Consider the following 17728-nt stretch of genomic DNA (forward strand, 5'->3'; position numbering starts at 1 on the left):
ATGTTCACTGTAGCATTGTCTTGTGAAATGTATCTCAACACAAGTGATGCCCTCACCTGATTTTCTTCTTCACTGAGTTTCTGGGATTTTTTTTTTATCGCTATTAATATGGATGCTGTTATCATTAATATAATTTACTATTATTATTATTATTATCATTACTATTATTATTAACATTATAATTATTACAACACTTTTAACCCTTTGCCGACGGGTGGCATATACGCACATGCCATGGCATGGCGGGACCATCTGCCGGGGGCATGTACGCACATGCCATAGTGTATGTATGGACATGCCATGAGTTTTTTTTTGTTACAATCATGGCAAAAGATGATTTTTCTGCCACTGAAAGTGTGATTAAGTCGGTTTTAACACTTTCTCATTTTTACCATGCAACAACAATAACAACAACAACAACAATAAAAAAAAAAAAAAAAAAAAAAAAAAAAAAATCAACTCCATGATGCCGCACACTGCTTATTTTATTCGGACTATAGACCGAATAATGATCAACTATGGAGTCTATATAACAACAAAAATATCCTTCAGTCTTGATTTATCAGGAAGTATGGCAAGTAGAGACTTTAGAAAATAATGAAAACTGAAAATACAACATATCTTCGTAGTATTACGAAGAAACGGCATGGGATGCTGGTATTTGGCATGAGTGGTTGCGCATGCTAGGGCGACGATATAAGCCCCCGGCAGGGAGGCCCTGGCCTCTATGAATACTACCCGTCGGAAAAGGGTTAACAATACTGATATCAATATCAGTAAAATAAAATATTTTCAAAATCAAGGTAAAGGGTAAACACATAAAGTAGGTCAGAATTGTGATTTACTTATTGTATACATTAATCTGTGACAAGAGAAGGCACAGCCATCTACATAAGTGAAAAGACACACACACACACACTACTAGGAAACACTTCCAAAATGTGTAGGTCACAAGGATACGATGAAGTTGACATTCCTCAGGGAGGAAGTGATGGAGCCAGGAATGAAGGGCAGATAATACCAGAAACTGACACTAAATGGCACATATAGTTACATATTAATCATGTACTGTGTATGGTGCCATCACATGAGTGCACAGGAAGGTGGGAGTTCCCCTCCTGAGGATGAACTATGATAAAGGGTCCACAACCAACATAAAAGGAGTCTGCTGAAGACCTTCTAATACACATAAAGATGGCAGTGTAAGAGATGTTTCTAGTCACTCTGCAGTTTCATAGCAGTGGTAAATCATTATACTTTCACTGCATACTTCTTTTAGTTATCTTTCATTCCTTCCTGCCATGTATATGTGGTGGATTTTTTTACAGAGTTGGTTGGGGGGCAGCAGCACCCTGCTTATGTATAAAAATCTTATACATTTTATGTCTTGCCCTACTACATAATCAGGGCCAAGTATAGAGGCATTAGAGGGATTTCTGTGCCATAATTACTACAAATATGAATATATGGTGATGAAAATTCATTAGCATCACTGTTGTGATGTACAAATATTCTGAACTAATATCTATTTGACAAACAATATTGCGATGACCTTGACTCTTTCCAAATGATATTCTACATTAAATGCTGTTTTCATATATGCCAATTGTCAATATAATTGCTTCTCTATACATATCTGCATATTAACAATATTTTGTTCAAAACAATTAATGCACCACTTTTGAATGACTTCATGCAAAGTTTGTTTCTGAAAATGTAAATCTAAGAAATAGATGGTTACAGTTTCCACATAAGAAATAAAACTTCAGGACAAATACTGGAATCACAGTGCTCTAAATTCGTTAATGTAAGTGAAATATGCTGCAGTTCTTCGTATGAAACTATTCCTAGAACTATCCTTCAGACGAAGCCATTAACAGGTGTAATTTCAACCTTGGCTGAGGAAAGTGGGAGGGAGTGTTCCCCTCCAGTAAGCCACAAGGAGCCACGTCAGTCAGCTCAACTAACGTTCTTTTTAACTAACATAGCTCTAACCTTAAGAAAAAAGCTAGTTTCCATATCACTACATACTTTTAGTTTCAGAAGATATGACAGCAGAGTTGTGACTCCTTCATAGTAGCAACATCCCGTGACAGATGATCAGCTGTGTAAACAAACACTCAGTGGGACAACATCTTTACAAACTGGTGTGAAAAGGGAGGGCATCTTTTGAATTATACGTGTAATTAAAAATGAAAACTATATTTGTATAACTCTACTGCAAGTGTCGTGTAACTATAACAGATTTTTTACCAAAGTGTAAATAAATCTTTACTATATGGGTAGGCGAACAGTTTCAACAGCATCAGCAGTAAGAAAACAACAAAATTAACAATAGCAAAAAGAAAGAAAAAAAAAAAAAAAAGAAAGAAAAAAAAAAGGCTGGAAATGAAAATAATAATTTGGTAAAGTGAGGCTTGTGTAAACAAATTAAATTATAATAAATGCCCTGAACAGTCCACAGGTGTTTTAGATGCAAAACTATCTGATACACTATTTGATGGAACGAGAGTAAAAATATACGAAATTCTATGAAACACACAAAACGACAATTTCGTCAAAATCCTTTTACAATGAATGGTTATAGTATAGACAGATATTTTATGGAGCACCCTTTTGTATTCCAGAAACTAAAGACTTTGGAGCAAAGATAATCCACGATGAATAAGCATAATACTTTGTAGATGTCACGAGTTTTAGCAAACTCATTCCTCTGATAATTATATAGCTCTTGCACCCACGTACTTGGGTCAGTTTATGTCTGTTCTCTTCCAATTTTAACCAAACAAGCCTCGTTAACTGCATTGTCATATATCATCACTTGTATATCTATCTATATATCAAAAGTACTACGCACACACACACAACATATACATGTGCATAAATATATGTATGAGTATATATATGCATACACACACACGTGTGTGTATATATATATATATATATATATATATATATATATTAATATATATATATTATATATATATATATATATATATATATATATTATATATATATATATATATATATATATATATATATATATCATCATATATATCAATCAAATATACACACACAACACACACATACAATATACTATAACAATCATCACACACACACACACACACACACACACACACAACACACACACACACACACACACACACACACACACACACACACACACACACTCAATATTATTGCAGAGGCCTAGGTTAGGTTGGCTTAGTGAGGAGCCTAGGCCTTGAGTGGAGGGAGAGTCAAACTCGGAGGTTCAGAGTAGTCTGTTTAATTTTCTTCGTAGTTCGTTCGTTTGAGATTTGCGAAGTTCTGGCTTCGCCCGAGCCTTCATACATATGGCCCGGCCTGTATCAGCTATTTATGGCTGTCTCATTTTATTCTCTGACACTCTATGTTTACCGTGGTCGCGGGATTGCCAACAGGGGCTCCTGCCGCCATTATGTAAGCATGCGGCATAATCTCATTACATTACGCTGTTCTGGGCGGACCTTTTCTCAGAAATTGTGTGCTCACAATTCTGTAAGTAATCTACCAACGTGGCATTCGGCTCGCCACAGTGCATGCAATACCTGTCTTCATGGTCAATTGTTTCTATGATCTGCCATGCACAATGGTAACCTGATTCTTAGCCTGTGGCGTCTAAGTACCATCTGGCCGAGGGAGAGGATCTCGTTTTCTCTATGTGAAGCTGCAGGAGGAAGGTACGAGCTGTGGCATTACACTTCTGCCTTAAGATTTTTCGGCTCGGTTTTATGATCATGGGATTTTGAGGCATACCCTTGCCAATGTCAGCTAGTCTGTCAGCAAGCCCATTCCCTCTGATGCATATGTGGCAAGGGACCCATTTTATGATTATTCTTCTACCCTGAGCAAGAATCCTCTGTGCTATGGTGAGGACAGTGATCAGGAGGTAGAGTCTTTGGGTGAGCTTTTGCTGTATGTATAACCACGTGTCCTTCCCTCAGCTAGGGCTCCCATGATCGCAACTGCCTCTGCCTGTAGCGAGGTGTTGTCTGTTACCTTCATGGATTGTGTGGCATCCCTTGCTGCAAAGGCGGCAGTGTGGTTTAAGGGATCGACTGATCCATACGTGAAGTATGTTCTACTACCCGGAGGAGTGATAGCTGCAATGACCCTCACAGATTCTGCCTTTGGATTAAGCATGGTGTATTGATTCTTTCTCCTTGACATGCTCATAACAAAGAATTCGATCCAGGTTTGTGCCCACAGCGGGTCTTCAATAAAGTAGGGGTAGTGGAAGTCCATGCCCTTGGCAAGTAGTTGCTCTTTCAACTGATAGCGTATCAACACCATGGCTGTGTGAGACAACCAGGAGGTGTTTGCAAACAGCTCGTGGTCTTGTTCTAGGCATCTGAGTATTTTTGTCTCATGTTTGTGTTCCTGAGAGTTTGGATGACCTTTGAAAGGAACTGAGCTGCCATTAGATCAGTTCGTGATGCCAGGGGGAGAAGGTTTGCCTCCATGAGGAGGTTGAGGGCCTTCGTCCACCTTGGGACACCCAGAATAATCTTGGAAGCTTCATTTTGAACTGTCTCCAATTTTTCTCTTAACTTGGCTTTGCAGCAATCAATGAGACAAAATCATAGTCCACAATGGGACGGATGGCATGTATATAGAATGAACTTAGTACTTTATGTCTAGTTCCTATGTGTCTCCCAGACATTGCTCTCATGACAGACAGTCTTGTTTTGGTTCGGTCAACCAAGTACAAGACCTCCTTTTTAAAGGAGAGGGTCCAGTCAATCATTACACCAAGGTATTGGAAGACCTGAATCCATTTTAATTCCATTTCCTGGATTCTCAGACTTATGCCTTGAACATTTAGTCTCGGAGACATGGCTTTGGATTTGCCTGCAGAGATCTTCAGTCCTGTCCTACAACATTCCTTAGATACAAGATCCAGACACTGGGCTTTACTTAGGCAGTGGGGTCCAATGGAGATTATTGCAAGATCGTCTGCATAGGAGACAATCATAGGAGGTGTATATTGAGGATGCAGGACATTAGGGTATTGAAAAGGGCTGGATTGAGGACCTCACCCTGAGGTGTTAAATTTTCTAGTGGTATGTGCTGTGATAGGTGACCTTGGAATCTGATTTTGGCTGTTCTGTTCCTGAAATAGTCACATATCCAAGTCAGGAGCTTTCCTCTAATTCTCTTATGGATCAGGGTCTCCTGAATAGCAAGAGGACTTGCTAATTCAAAAGCCTTCTCCAGGTCTAGGAATACTGTCACAGAATTGATAGTGCAGATTGTGCTTAAGAGTGTGGCTTTGCTGTGTGCTGTGCTCATGCCCCTTGTGAACCCATGGAGGTGTTCATGTGGGGGTCCCATTTTCCATTGGAGTCGGTTTAGTACCATTCTCATGGCCGCCTTGCTCAGACAGTTGAGAGAGATGGGCGGTACTTCCCTGGCTCTTTTGCTTTTGGGATGGGAACTATGATAGCCCTCTTCCAGCTCTGGGGTAGAGTGGAAGTTTCTCAGGACTTGGTGATGAGTTGCAGGAATGCAAGCTCACCTGCCAGTCCTAGGTGGGAAATGATGGGATATGAGATCCCACCTGAGCCCGGGGCTGTGCAAGAACTGTTTTTGTAGTTTTCTCTTAGTTCCCTCAGAGAAGATAACATCTGAGTTATCGGGTTCAGCTGCCCTTTCTCTAGTATGAGCAAGTCTGCCTGGTTGTAAGTGTTTTTGATTTGCCCTCAGTTCAACTGGCCGACTGTTGCTGCTTGTTTTTGCAGAGAACTCCTGCCCCAGTCTGTTTGCATCTGCTTGAGGGTCGTGGTGTGTTCGCCTCGGGGCTGAGCGGCTAGTAGCTTGCTTGACCCATTGTCACAGCTCTGTAAGGGTGGTTCGGTGGTCAAAGGACTTACACCATTCCAGCCACTTTTCCTGCCTAACTCTTATGGGCAGTTTCCTTGGCATCCCTGACTGCTTCCCTTAGGAGGGCTAGGTTGTCAGAGGTTCTTTGCCTTCGGAAATGTTTTCTACACATCACTCTGTGGTTGACTTCCTTAATCTCATCATTAAAGTACCAGGAATCTTGGCAGCATGAAGACATGATACCCTGAGAGGCAGTCCCTCTATTAATGTCTCCTGGAGCATGTCAATGTTCCTTGATTGCACTATTGCGTAGAGGATGGCATTCTTTGTATTGAGGCCATAGATGATCCACTGTAGAATGCTTAGATTGTGTGTCATGATATTACTTGGTGATGGTTACATCAGAGACGTCTTTATATTTGGTTTCAGAGTCAGTTGTTTTGGAGTCTGACAACTCCATTGTGAAGTCTTCGCTGGTTGAGGGATCTTCATCTATTTTTGGGCTGTTTGTCAGGCTAACCATGGGTCCACTGGGAGGTGGAGAGCCTTTGGTAGTTCTGGCTTCGTCTGTGTATCTTTTCTCTTTGCTGACTTTACCTGAGTAAGGTCAGCTTGTTCTGGCAATGGCTGCCTTGGGACAGTGGGTAGAGTGGTCAATGATGGTAAAGATGGTAAAGGGGAGAGACCGACAACTTTCACGTAGGTATAACCAAAAGGTTGTGTGGGCTGGGGCAGGTCAAGAATAGGTGGCTTGGTGTGGCGATGAATCTTGCTGTGCTGGCACAGCTCACAGCTCCTTACCCAGTCTCGGAGATCATGGAAATAAACTGTTCATGGAAATAAACTTCTCTGCAACAATCTTGGTGGAGCTAGAGAAGGATGGTGAGCCAATCCATGGATGAGGTCAAAGCTGTCCCTGCAGAATGTGGTAGGAACGAGGGGGAGGGGGCGGCCGGTGCTGACATTGCAGAGGACAGGTGTATCTCTGATGGTGACTTTCTCCCAGCAAAGGTTGGTAATGGCCATGATCTTGGGATCTCGCTGTTGTTCTGCTGCTAGAGTCTTGTAGTCTACCCCAAGATAAATGGGGGAGATCTTGATGTGTGAGAGAGAATCAGCGACTGGATTCTGGGAGCCCAAGAGGTGTCTCACAGTGCAGCCTGTTTCCAAGTCAGCATCCCTTGACTTGGAAAGGACATTCATCAGGGACTTGTGGTCTGTAAAAATGATGTAGGGTGTACCTTCGAACATGTGGCGGAAGTATTGCATGGCCAGATGTACTGCCAGGAGCTCTTTGTCGAATGTGCTGTACATCCGCTCAGGTGGCCAGAGCTTCTGGCTGAAGAATGCCAGGGGCTGTCATCTGCCATGTACTTCTTGCTCCAGGATGGCTCCTACTGCAACTTTGCTGGCATCTGTGGTGAGGCAGAGCTGGGCATTGGGGGTGGGCTGTGCTAAGATAGTAGCCCTGGCGAGGGCTGTTTTGACAGCTGAGAAAGCTCTCTCTTTCTCTTTGGACCACACAAGTGATCTCTTGCTTCTGGCTACGGCCTCCTGGAGAGGAGTGACAATACTGGCAGCCCCAGGTATAAATCAATGATAGTAGTTTATCATCCCTAGGAACTGCTGGACTCCCTGGATGGACATTAATCTTATTGGCCTGTGGCCATATGCCCTGGCTCTGGGTCTTATACCCCAGGAAATCAATGCTGCTGGCAAAAATACATTTCTCCGGGCTGACTACTCTCCTCCAGAAGGTGAAGGACTGTGTGGACGTGCTGCTTCTGGTGGTCCCATGAGAAAGTTAGGATGTCATAAATGTAAACCACACAGAATGGGAGCTCTCCAAAAATCTGGTCATTCATCCTCTGGAAAGTGGTGCTGCTGTTCCTGAGTAGTGGAAAACAGCTTCCAAATGGGGTAACAATAGCCGTCTTGAAGACATCATCTGAATGAACAGGTACCTGGAAGTACCCTTTAAGGAGATCCAGTTTCGAAAATATGCAGGTGTCGCCTATGCTGGCTGTCAAGTCGGTGATGTTTGGCATGGGTAATGGTCGCCTGTAATCGCCGCATGGGCGCCACGAGTTTGATTTCCAGACCATGTAGAGAAGGGATGCCCATGGACTGGCAGCCTTGGAGCAGATGCCCATGTGCTCCATTTTTGTGAAATCAAGCTCAGCAGTGTGGTGCATCTCTGGCCTCAGGCGACAGAAACGAGAATGGACTGGGGGTATTATTGTCTTGTGGTGGTAGACTCCATGTTTTGCTGCTGCTCCTGGGTTGGTGTGGTGGAGCTCTGAAGGGAAATCACACACACACACACACACACACACACACACACACACACACACACACACACATGTACACGCACACGCACACGCACGCACACACACACACACACACACACACACACACACAGCCATTGGGGATGAAAACCAGGAGAGCTCGTCCCAAGCTCATGAATATATATATATATATGTGTGTGTGTGTGTGTGTGTGTGTGTACATATACATAGTAGACCCTAGCATATATATATCTACACACACACACACACACACACACACACACACACACTCACTCACACAGACATAGTTCAACTCAGCCATAGGGGATGCAAACCAGGAGAGCTCATCCCAAGCTCAGATAAATGGGGGGCTTGAGGTCCCTCTCTCAGCGAGGCCAGTTTTTGGGTGCCCCCTCCCACATTGACTGGCTCACTGGGGAGGGACGAACAAATGGTTCCTGAGATGGATATTCAGTGGGTGGAATTGCATCCCACAAAAACAAAACAAATTGTCCAGTAGATGGTCTAGCCTTTACAGTTCTGCACCCAAAATAGGGATACCTCTCCCCCTAGAACCCCTAGGTGTTTCCCACAGTTTAAGGTTCCCTATATACCTGAGGGCTTCGACTATGCCTACCTAGTTAGAGCATTGCAAAGGCAAATCCGGTTGTCAGTCTGGGTTGCCAGAGATCAGAGCATGATCACTGTCTGTAAGGATCAAACTACCCTCAATTTCCTGCAGGAAACGAAGGAGCTTAATGGTGAGAGGAAATGAAAATCTCACCACTGTATCCCGAAGACAGGGGAGTTCTTCTTGGGTTCTCATTCTCCCATGATGTGGAGGTGATCACATCACACACTCAGGGCATGGAGGCTTCCCGAATGACGAAAGGGAAGACCCCAACCAAGCAAGTTCTGGTGACCCTGAAGGGAACCCTAATCACCACCTTTGATTTGGGTACCTGGGGCTCCTACAGCCTAGGAATCTATGTTCCTGAGCCAAAAATACAGTCATCACTAAGCTAGCTACAAGGCCAAGCACAAATGTGGTGTCTGTAGCAATGCAAAGTACTGAGGTGTGCCTTAAGACACAAAAAGAAGGCTTAAGGGACACCACAGCCAAATGTATATTCCAACTGTACCAAGAGGCATTATTTCTGGCCCCAGTGAATATTTTGGGGAGGTCGAGTGAGGAAGCAGAGAAAGCTGTCAGTGTCGCCATGACACCAATGACCTAGACTGGAGGGATCCAAACCAGCCCATTTCTCCAGCCTAGAACGAGACTCCCCTCCCTGCTCCAACCTCGGCCGAGCCCTCACAGGCAGAACCAAAGCAGGTTGAAACCATGCGGTCAGAGCCAAATAGGCAAAGCTAGGTAAAGACAGCAAAGGCTGAGGACACACAAACAAAGCCTGAAGAGAGAAAAGCCAAGCCAGCAAAAGTCTGAGCTGCTAAAAGTTTTCCATCTCCCAGTAGATCCTAGCAAGCCTGACAATAAACTCTGAAACAGATGAAGATCCCTCAATCAGGACTTCAGTATGGAGTTGTCAGACTCTGACATGTCAGATGCCATCATCAATGAAGCATCTGACTTTGAATCTATATACATCAGTGTCATTAACAACACAGATGTAAGTGACACAGAGTAACGTCATGAGACACAATCTAAGCATATTATAGTGGAATATGAATGGCCTTAATTCAAGAAACACCATTCTCCATGCGAGTGTGCAATCAAGGAACAGGATATCAAGGATATCAGGATATTCAAGGATATGAACAGGATATTCAAGCCATTCATGACACCAATGACCTAGACTGGAGGGATCCAAACCAGCCCATTTCTCCAGCCTAGAACGAGACTCCCCTCCCTGCTCCAACCTCGGCCGAGCCCTCACAGGCAGAACCAAAGCAGGTTGAAACCATGCGGTCAGAGCCAAATAGGCAAAGCTAGGTAAAGACAGCAAAGGCTGAGGACACACAAACAAAGCCTGAAGAGAGAAAAGCCAAGCCAGCAAAAGTCTGAGCTGCTAAATTTTTCCATCTCCCAGTAGATCCTAGCAAGCCGACAATAAACTCTGAAAACAGATGAAGATCCCTCAATCAGGACTTCAGTATGGAGTTGTCGGGACTCTGACATGTCAGATGCCATCATCAATGAAGCATCTAAATTTGAATCTATATACATCAGTGTCTTTAAAAAAACCCAGATGTAAGGGGACACAGGTAACGTCATGGAGACACAATCTAAGCATATATAGGGGAATATGAATGGCCTTAATTCAAGAAACACCATTCTCCATGCGAGTGTGCAATCAAGGAACACTGACATTGTCGTGCTCCAGGAGACACTAACAGAGGATACTGTTCACTTCTCAGGGTATCATGCCTGCATTGCCAAGCACACCTGACACAGAGGCTTGACCACCCTGGTCAGAGCACCAACCCCCTGCTCTAAGACAGCCAATCCACCACACTGTGGAAATTTGGTCGACTCTCTTGCTGTAAAGATCCACCTAGTCAGGGGGCCCCTCAAGCTGTACAAGTATACAGCAGGCCAGGCTATACAAACTTAGACATCAGCCAGGCCTGTGCTACTGCAGCACAGGACCGAGTGATCATAAGGGAAGACTTCAATGTGCACCACCCTATCCTGGCTCCCTGTAGGAGACCAGATGTGGCAGGCCATCACATAGCCGAGGTGCTTGAGTCATATCTCGAGATCACCCTTTTCAACATGCAGGCCCTTTGGCCCCAAGCTCGCCCTTAGGGGCAGTTTAACTGGCCTTGTGTACATGCACTTCTGTAGGCCTGACTATCTGGGCAGAATCGTTGCACAATAGCGCAAAATCATCGGGTACCAGGGTGCAAATAACAACTATTGTCTGTAATTTCCTTAGAAAAAATGTAAATATCTTCATGCACTTATAAGCCTAATCAATGTTTTATCATACTATTTATATTACTTGTTATGTATCATTTATTAGATTATTTACTGTACAAAACTAAACAAACAAGAATACACTCTTTTGGTATTTAGGATAAACATCTTGCATTGAGGCCTGTCTGATTGTGTGTGAATATGTATATAGTAATATATAAATATTTATATATATAAATACATATGTACACATATTTTAAAACATCTACATATATTTATATCTATATGTGTGTATGTACACTTGCTAAAAAAAGTATATTTACTAGGGAATAGATGAAACCAAAACGATTGCTAGGTGTTGATTCGGAAATGGTACAGTGTGATATGAAGTGTTGGTGTGGTAGCCTAGATAGTGTTAAGTGCTTGCATACCTTCTCCCTTTGCTTTACCACTGCTGGTAGGGGCGAAAATGCTCTGCCAGTTATAGCTTTCTGTGATTGACACTTCTGCAGTTCCTCCTCATGGCTACCCATGGAAACTGGGCACCTTGTGGTCCCAGGCTAAACTGTAGGGGATACAGTTACAGGTACAGGATCAAGGCATGTAGATGTGCCCTGGCTCCATACCAACTCCTGCCCCTGAGCCCCCCTGGGGATAATGAGCGGCTGAGGGGAGGTAGGCCTTGCCAGACCTCCCCCCCCCCCCAGGAAATCATTTGCAGGATTTCAAATAAATAGATATGCTGGGGGGAGGAGTGCTGTCCCTCTTACCAAGCAAGTGAGGTGGGCTGTGGGTCCTGTTGGGAGGGCAAATGTTGGGGATGGGAGTAAGAGTTACTCGTCCCGCCTGTTTACTAAGTATGAAGCCTGTGGGATAAAGCCTAAGGGAACCCCACAGGCAGATGTTGGGCCCCACAGCCTGCCTCCCCCCTTTGTTTGGGGAAGTGTTGGTGGAGGTGGTAGATGGTGCATCCCACCCAAAGTGACTGCCCCAGGCAGGACAAACTATCTGGGTAAGTACTTGGAACATCCGGTCTTGCAACAGGAAAACAGTTATCCCTGCTATCAAGGGAACTGAAACAGTTGGGAGTTGAGGTGGCTGTTCTCTCAGAGGTGAGAAGACTTGGCAGTGGCACGATCAGTATGGGTGGGTGTGCTTCCTACTGGTTGGGTCGTGGCAATGATCATCATCTCAAAAGAGTAGTCATAGCCATATCGAGCTGACTTCATCCCTCGGTAGTTAAGCTAACACCAGTTGATGAGCGTATAATGGCATTGATACTGAAGCATGCTTTTGGCTTTGTTTCTCTTATTGCTGTGTACGCTCCTGCTGATGCCTATGCTCATGTTTGTGTTCCTGGGTGCTTGGATGACCTTTGAAAGGAAGTGAGCTGCCATTAAATTAATTCGTGATTCCAGGGGGAGAATGTTTGCTTCCATAAGGAGGTTGAGGCCGAGATCGTCTGCAGATCCGGGTCTCCTGAATAGCAAGAGGTCTTGCTAATTCAAGAGCCTTCTCCAGGTCTAGGAATACTGCCACAGAAGTGACAGTGCTGATTGTGCCTAAGAGCATGGCTATGCTGTGTGCTGTGCTCATGCCCCTTATGAACCCATGGAGGTGTTCATGTGGGGGTCCCATTTTCCATTGGAGTTGGTTTAGTACCATTCTCTCGGCCGTCTTTCCCAGACAGCTGAGGAGAAATTTTGGGTGGTACTTCCCTGGCTCCTTTGGTTTTGAGATGGGAACTATGATAGCCTTCTTCCAGCTCTGGGTTACAGTGGAAGTTTCCCAGGACTTGTTGATGAGTTGCAGGAAAGCAAGCTCACCTGCTGGTCCTAGGTGGGAAATGATGGGGTACAAGATCCCAACAGAACCTGGGGCTGTGCAAGTGTAGTGATCAACTTAATTACTTTAATTACCCTTGTTAATTAGGTCATTAGTAGCAGCTACCACCTGGTTAGTACGTCCAGGAACAATACATGTATCGAAAGGAGGAGATGTCTAGAAGAGTGTAAAAAGATAAAAAGGAAAGCGTGCGTGTGAGAAAAGGAAGAAGAAGACCTAATTCACAGGTTTCCGTCTGGTAAGCGTGGTTAACTCCGAGGGGAGTGCGTGTCAGCCTGAAGGGCTGATAGAAGGAAAGTCTATGCTTGCCACAGGTACCCAAAGTATGGTATCATGTGTCTCTTAATAAAAGGGTTTAGGTAAAAAGAGGAATTTCATTCGCAAAGCTTACACATTTATTGATAATAAAAACATTAAAAGTAACACACTTAAAATTACACCAGGAAGAAACCATTAAAATTCTAATACAGGGGAAAACCCCCCCAAAAAAACTAATTGAAAAAGTACGAAAAAGAAGATAAAACCCCTCCCCAAAATTCTAAAAAACGGCTGAGCACTCTGTTCAATTTATAAATGTAAAAAAGCTTAAAAAACTCATCTTACCGCCATAAAAAAGCCTTGTCCTTACGACCGACACAACACCCAACGTCATTAGCTTCCGCCGGGTTTACTTCGGCCGCTAAAAGGACGTTTCTCCAGACAAGGTTCTCCACCCTCCTGCTCGTTCCCCGAGCTATATATATACACGACCCCCAGCAAGGATCCCATTAATAGGCAGTAACTGGCCCGGGAACGAACAACTGTTTCCCCCCCTCCCTAGATGGCGTAACAGGCCTTCAAGTAGTAAAGGACTTGCGTACTGATAACTCAAATATTTAAAAAAATCCCTTACACCCAATAAAAGAAAGTGTAAAAACCAAAAGTAAAATTTATAAAAAGTTTACGCAAGTTACTTTACCCAAATCTAAAAAAAAAAGAGTGCTTAAAAGCAAAAGAAATAAAGAAAATGTTTTTATACTTCGTTGTAAAAAGGTAGAAAAGGTTATAAAACTCAACAAATGTAATAAAACAAGAAAACATATATTAATAAAAAAAAAAAAAAAAAACGGTAACATTTGTCTCCACGTGGGTATCCTGTCAGAATTCCAGAGGAAACTCTTGTATTTCCGGCTGGGATGGTCTGGGGTTACTACACAAGAACTGTTTTTGTAGTTTTTTCTTAGTTCCCTCAGAGAGAAGATAATGTTATCGGGTTTGGCTGCAGACTTGCCCTATGAGCAACTCTGCCTGGCTGTAGGCGTTCTTGGTATGCCCTCAGTTTGGCTGGCAGACTGTTGCTGCTTGTTCTCACAGAGAACTCCTGCAAACCCGTCTGTTTGCTTCTGATTGAGGGTCATGGTGTGTGCACCTCGGGGATGAGCAGCTAGTAGCTCGCCTGACCCGTTGCCACAGCTCTGTAAAGGTGGTTCGGTGGTCAAAGGACTCTGCCTGCCTGCATCCCTGACTGCTTCATTTAGGATGTCAGGGGTTCTTTGCCTTCGGAATTGTTTTCTGCACATGTTCACTCTGTGGTTGACTTCCTTAATCTGGTCATTAAAGTACTAAGTGTCCCTTTATGAAATTGACTACTTGATCCTAGGAAGATTATAGCCTCTTTCCCTGTGGATGGCACTATACCCTCCCTATAGATCTTATGATAGGTCCCCAAAAGGAATTTCTGGGAGCTCTCTGGTAAGTGAGATATCATTGGTGTGGAAAAGTCGTCACCTTCCTGGGGCAGTCTTACTGCAGAGCTGCAAAGCAGAGTCCATTTCCTTGCCCAAAAATGGCAAGTTATATGGAAGATCTGCTGCAATCCTACTAAAAAACGACACTGGGTGTTGTTCCTGTTCAGCCCGAAGAACAGGAACTGCTCGAAGAATCGAGCAGTGTAAGATGCTCCCGAGGAGCTCTTACACTGCCGATGGATTTAGCTAGCTCATTTGAACATCTTTTTTGTCTATGATGATTATGTCATCTATCTTCAGAGCAGGTTGTGACATGGATGTGCTCTTTCCAGCGATCTTACGCACCTTGTCCCATACCCCTGTAAGGGGGTCCCAGAGTTAATTGAGGGACATACTGTCTCCACGACGTCCGTCTAGCTTTCCCTTTTGCACACGCCTGGCCTTAGCTCAGGGCCTTTTTTTAATTGATCAAGGTTACAATGTTACAATTCATCAGACCACCATGGTACTGGAGGTCGATGGTAATGCCCGCTACTTTTGGGAATGGATGCTTCTGCTGCAAGGTGAATTCGTGATGTGAAGTGATTAACAGCATCTTGAACACACTGGAAATCATTCACAGATCCTTGCAATACTGCAGTTGATCTAAAAAGATTCCAGTCCGCATGTTCAAGTCGCCATCTCTGCACTCCATTGGCTGAAACCATTCACCTCCTCCAAAAGTATGGAAAGGGGGTCACTTCCATGCAAGTCTTCCATGACCTGCCAAGTGAAGTTCAACTGTGAATTTGGTGAGCCTATTGATAGGTCTATATTGGAGAATGTCCCAGTTTTTAAATTTGGAAATGTGGGGGGAGTGTCATTGTCAGTAAAACTGCATCTAGTCTTAAGAACAAGGACTCCAAGGCCCTTCCTCGAGGGTTGCAGAAAGTGTCTCCCCAGATGTGATGCCGACCATTGAAATCTCCCAAGAGTAGAAATGGATGTGGCAACTGCTCAAGTAGATTTTCCAAATCATTAATGTTCTGATTATGTGGAGGAAGGTAGATGGATGCAACAGTGTAAGGTCGTGGTAGGTGAAGGCTCACAGCCTTTTACCTGCAGTGCTGTCTGCGGGTTTGGGTGGTCTGGAAGGGAATATCTTGACGTATCATTACTACTACTCCTCCATGAGGTCCCATAAGGGCTTGAATTTGGGAAACCTCTCAGTGAAAATGGTACAATTTTCCCTGGTCATAATCTCTGGATTTTATGAAGCTATCAGATGTGTAGTTCTCCCCATTTTGCATGAATTCCCTGACAGTTCCCTTGGATTAGAGATCCAGTTCTTTATTATTTTTCATAAGGTGTTGGCAGCACCTGTGGTCAAGGTTTGCTCCACACCTTTAGGCTGTCCTTTTCCATGATCCTGGGAGTAATCCTTTTTAATGGTTGGTTACCTGTGGAACTAGTTTCCACAGGTTTCCCTTGGACAGGTTCAGGATTTCTTTGCCTGGGCAAGGAATGGACCTGAGCATTTGCTTCAGGGGCATTCTGTCTAGCAGCGGAGGTCCCTGTGGATGTTGTGGCAGCTGGAGTCTTTTGCACAGGTTCAGGATTCCTTTGCCTGGGCAAAGGGCGTGCCTGAGCCTTTACTTCAGGGGCGTTCTGCCTGGAAGCAGAGGCCCCTTTGGATGTGGTGGCAGCTGGAGCTGTCACCGTTGAGGCCTCTGGAGCCTTAAATGATGGCTCCAAAGACTTTACTTTTGGGAGGAGGAGTCTCCCCGATAGACCCCTCACTCCCATACTCCGTTTCTGGTGGAACACATCACCAGAGGCAGTTTCAGCAATTTGGGACTGAGGGTTAAAGGAAGTGGCAGAATGTTGTTGTATGAAGCATTGGAGGGCAGGGTGGGGGGAAGGAGGATGGGCTTGTAGCCGCTGATATATCACATACTTATATCAGCAGCTGGTATATCACATATTTTTTATATCAGGTATTCTGTAATACTGCGATCGGAGAGCCGTATGGTTTAAATTTATCTTCTGTGTTATGAGTAAAACTGGGTCAAACACATGGTCTGTATCAGCTGTAAGAGCTGACCTGTCACATAATGTTTTTGCGAGGGGTTGTGCCAAGGAGGGGATGGCGGGGTCTTCATATGATCGATGTTGGGAGATTGAGATCGGGACCTAACTAATGTATAACATATGAAACAGAATGTTACTCGACGTTGTAGCCTGTGTATGTTTAAAGTGTGAGGGCAGTTCGAGGGGAACCTCCGTACCCTCAAGACGCCCATAACACTCTGGAATCAGATATTCTGACTGTTCCTGCAATGTGTATGTATCCAATATTTGTAGAAGGTTCTTTATGATATAATCTAATATACATTGTTATTTAGTGGGTTTGTATATTGTGTGCATTTTACAATCTATGTATTAATTAACAGGTTTTTACCGTACGAATAAACCTTAAGCGAGTGCTGTGCATTGGTATCAGTCACCCCACACCCATTGACAAATCATAGGCGTTCTTCGGCGGCCACAGGGCTAGAACTGAAGCAAAGGACCTACCTGGCTGTGCAAACAAGCACTCGGGCACGTCGCTTTTCCTCTTGAAATAACTTTATCCCTTTCTCCTTATTACCAATACTTTCCTTTCATATTTATACCTTTTTCCCTTGCTTTTAAGAAGCTTCATGAGCTTCTTTACAGTGGTAACAGCATATTGGACCTAGACAGTTGTCATCTCCTTTATGACCTGTTGTGCACACTTTACACATACTCTTGGTTGCCCATTTTCTTTAAAGCGGCAAAAAGTTGGCTCCATGACCAGAACCCTGGCAGTGGAAGCAACACAGACCGCACCTTGAGGTGGTACCATTGATAACTAACCGATTCTGGAAGGATTAATGTGATAAAAGTTAGAAGAAGAGTGGTGTCGACGTTCCAAACCATCAACTTTCTTCTTAAAAACGTTTTACTGCCACTACAATAAAATTCTCTAGTTCCTCTAACAGTTTCTCCTCAGAGTACCTCATCAGGTCTCAGGAAAAGACAATTCCTTACACTGATTGAGGGTTTTGTGAGGAAGAACATGAAACTTGAGCCCAGGAATGTGCATATCGCACGCAGATGGT

Source organism: Penaeus monodon, chromosome 9 (assembly GCF_015228065.2).
Source record: "Penaeus monodon isolate SGIC_2016 chromosome 9, NSTDA_Pmon_1, whole genome shotgun sequence".
NCBI lineage: Eukaryota > Metazoa > Arthropoda > Malacostraca > Decapoda > Penaeidae > Penaeus > Penaeus monodon.